The 4,326-nt window shown below is 43.6% G+C and overlaps 1 pseudogene; it reads right to left on the reverse strand.

The window, feature by feature from the left end:
* Window positions 1-3,070: 3,070 nt before the first annotated feature.
* On the reverse strand, window positions 3,071-3,215 carry LOC127865334 (5.8S ribosomal RNA; annotated as a pseudogene).
* Between the last annotated feature and the right edge of the window lie 1,111 nt (window positions 3,216-4,326).

Here is a 4,326-nt window from a genome sequence, read left to right on the forward strand (position 1 = left end):
ATGAAAATGTACTCGTGTTGAGCCGATTTATTCAGGCCTTTCCGACTCGAAACCAAACGGCGAAGATAACCGCCAAGGAACTATTTGAAAGTTTTATAGTACATTCCTGCAAGGGTTCTTAGTGATCAAGGAAGGAATTTCGAGTCGGCGGTCATCAAGGAGCTATGTAACCTCGCAGGAGTAGAAAAGATCCGAACACCACCCTACCACCCCATGGGAAATAGAATGGTTGAGCGGTTCAACCAAATATTGCTCAATATGCTTGGTGCGTTGAAGGCGTGTGAGAAACAAGATTGGAAGTTGCATGTTGCTAGTATGGTACATGCATACAACGCCACACGCCATGAGAGTACTGAGTTTTCTCTGCATTTTCTGATGTTTGGCAGACACCCACGTCTAGCTATCGACGCTTTTCTGGGCCTCCCGACTGACAACCTTCCGGTTTACAGTCAGAGTATATTAGAAAGCTTCAGGGTCGCCTCCGTTTTGCGTATGACAAGGCACGAGAACAAGCTGCGAAGACCTCGGCAGTCAACATACTAAGTTATGATACTCGAGCTCGTAGCTCTGTTCTCCTTCCAGATGACCGTGTCCTTGTAAGGAATGTATCAATCCGGGGAAAACAGAAATAAGCGGACGGATGGGAGCCAAATCCGTATATCGTCATTCAGAAACCCATTGAAGATTTACCGGTGTACGAGGTTAAACGGGAAGGAACTCGATTTAAGAAGTCCCGGACTCTTCATCGAAATTTACTCCTTCCATTTATGAGTACAACGGACGTCAAGGACAACGATGACGACGAGCAATTCAGCACAAGTCGTGATTCAGTCGATACGGTGCATGAATTAAGTAACGCTGGTGAAGATACACGAAGAACTGTGGAGCATTCGAACAGTGATGACACATCTGACGGTCAAGTGGGTCCATATGTTATCCCTGCGAGGCGAAACCAACGGGTTTCAAATTCTTTGAGACCCGAAAGGAACCGCAGACCACCAAAATGGATGACAACTGGTGATTGGAAAACTTGAATACTAGTTGATTGTGTAGTATAGATATATGGACTTTGGTGGATATTTTAAAATCAATTACTGGAGTATGTGTTGAGTGTGATTGTGCAAAATTATTACTTTTAATATGAACTGTTATTCAACATCTTACAATTATATCTCTTTATTTTGTTTTGCATTACTTTAGTGTACACCGTGTATGCTAGTACTAAGTGTTGGGATAGAAATGCAACATATCAAATCTTCTAGTATTTTTATCTTTCAATAAATATAGCGTGTTTACCAAGCACATATATTCTGATATTGAAATGTTTACATATATAGCCTATGCTATTCGATGCTTTAGGAAATTGACGCAGTAATATTACGTTGCAAATGAAGTTGGATATTGTTTAAATTGTAAAAGCATCATATAATAAATAATAATTATGTATAACTTACCTTAAAGGTAGTAATTGTGTAGCTTATATTGTTTCTCTCGGTTGACGAGTTATCTCATTAAATTTAATGTTTGACCTAAAGTAGGTACATTTACGTATTGAGTTGGAGACTAGCAAACATGCACATTTTGTTTCTGTTGTAACATTAGCTATTTTTAACCGCACTTTCTTTTAACCATTTCCTTTTCATTCTTTTGCATCTTAAAGTAAGAGTACATAAAAGTCAGGAGACTTTTAATATGAGCAGGGGAAGTATGTCATGGGAAACGAAATCATTACGTTTACTCAAACCATGTCAATTTTACTTTAATAAATAACTTTATAATTAACAACCTTCCCTGATGACCAGGGTCCGGTTTAATGAGAGTGACCATGGTCGGGCGAATATGCTTGTACCAGCGAATAATCGTCGTGCGACGATAACCGGGTTTAATGGAGAGTGACGATCGTGAGTCGACCGCGCGTTATTCGACATTCTGTCGAGCGACCGCAGTCCACCCCTCACACCACGACTGCTCGTCGCTTGACGCTTTGTCGGCATCCAAAACCTGTGCAAAATGCACGCGGATAAGTGCGAGTTTCATCATGGACGCCTCCATGCGACTTGTTCATCGAATGCGAAGACACCCGTACCAGGCGCTCGGTCTTGACCCGCTGCGAGCAGCGTGGCCAATGTCGAACGCACCCAAACGGCCCGCGGCGTATGGCCGCGGCAGCATCCTTGGTCCGGCGGCGAGTCCACCTTGGAGGGCTGTACGTTCTACACGCGGCGCGAGCCACGCACGGCTACCTCCCCCCCGGGCTCCTAACCGTCACCGAGCCGGTCGTGGTTTTCCGCTAGCCGGGGAAAGTGCACCCTGCCTGCGAGTGCCGGCGCGCCAGCCAGGTCCGAGACGAATCTCGACCGGCGCAAGGCCCCGCCTGCCGGGCCGAATTCTCCGCGTGAACTCTGCGGATCAACCAATTTGTCTCTATGCGGTTCCACGTACTCTTGAACTCTCTCTTCAAAGTTCTTTTCATTTTTCCCTCACGGTACTTGTCCGCTATCGGACTCACGCCAGTATTTAGCATTACATGGAGTTTACCACCCGCTTATGGCTGCATTCCCAGGCAACCCTACTCCGAGGCGGCTCAAAGGCGCCCCGACTGAGTCCCGCCATGGGCCTGACACCCGCTCTGGACAAGGCCACGATCAGGAGGACTCGAAGACCGGTCGGAGACGCCAATCGGCCGCCTATACACCACATTTCCCGCGGCCCGTTTGAGCCGGGGATACGGTGCTGGGCTCTTTCCGCTTCATTCGCCGTTACTGAGGGAATCCTCGTTAGTTTGTTTTCTTTCTCTTACTGATATGCTTAAGTTCAGCGGGCAATCTCGTCTGGTCCAATGTTGGTTATGGTATGGTTTTCGGCTGCGCGAGACAAGAGGCCCTTTGAGCCCTGTCGTCACGCCGCTTTGCGAGTGCACGCTAGCGCCGAGACCGCCACACATATGATCTCGAGACGGACGGACCGGTCGCTGGTGGGCCAGTGTGACGCGTCACAGCCCAGCTTCGTGGTGTCCGAGTCCGCCGCTACGAGACTTCTAGCACACTGATTGCTCGGGAGTACGTTAAGCCAACCCTCGGACAGGCGAGGCCCCGGCAGATAGCCGGGGCCGCAATGTGCGTTCAAGATGTCGATGTTCAATGTGTCCGGCAATTCACATTAATTCACGCAGCTTGCTACGCTCTTCATCGACGCACGAGTCATAATAACGAGTCCAGTCTGATGTAGGATTCCATAATAACGAGTCCAGTCTGATGTAGGATTCCATAATAACGAGTCCAGTCTGTTGTAGGAATCCATAATAACGAGTCCAGTCTGATGTAGGAATCCATAATAACGAGTCCAGTCTGATGAAGATTTTATAATAACGAGCCCAGACTGATGAAGATTCCATAATAACGAGCCAAGACTGATGTAGGATTCCATAATAACGAGCCCACTCTGAAAATGGCATTTTGCGTATTTTGGATTATATTTTATATTTGTTTGTCCAGTACTTGCTTCCTCTTTCTTTTCACTTAAAAAAAGTGTTTCTAGAAAATTATCTTTAAGTAAATAGATAATAAATTGTCCAAAAATTGCGTCAAGAGTTTGATATGCTCAGAGTGATCATACGTGTGTTATATTTGAGAACGTTTGACATAAAGCTTTGAGATCTTGTACATATTACTAAGTTTCATGCCCCAATTCCTATCGCATATTTTTAATATCACGAATTATGATAATACAAAGAACATTATATGTATGTATTGTATATTGCTTTGGTTAGTACTACAGTAGTAATCGCATTGTGCTTTGCATTACATCAAATACAAAACTATTTGTAAAAATCATAGATATAATGATTAAGTAAGCGCGAACCAGCTTAACGTATAGTTTGTTATCGTGACGAAATACAACATTTAACTCTTCTATTATGAAAATCGACCAATAATTTATTAAATGTGAATGTCTAATCAAAACACACTTGGGATATGATGTTGAATGTGTATAGTTTGTATATACAATAACAATTCGCCTTATGATGTCCGAATAACGGACGAGAATTTCTCCAAAGCAAATGTTTATGTTTCACAATTTCTATAAACTGAGTTAGGCCGCTTTTCAATATGCCTGTATCTACTTGTTGATTGGGACAATATGCATGATATCGAACGTCACAAATAAGTTTGCATTATTGTAGTATGTGGATAGTATATGAGTCCGTATCCGATTAGCGCATCAATCAAAAATAACTGCAAGAAATATGTCGATCATGAGTAATAATTAATTTAAGCATATTAAATTATTGGATTTTAAACAAACGCTTTAGAAATGTTTCACAGA

Source organism: Dreissena polymorpha, chromosome 1 (assembly GCF_020536995.1).
Source record: "Dreissena polymorpha isolate Duluth1 chromosome 1, UMN_Dpol_1.0, whole genome shotgun sequence".
NCBI classification, from domain to species: Eukaryota; Metazoa; Mollusca; class Bivalvia; order Myida; family Dreissenidae; genus Dreissena; species Dreissena polymorpha.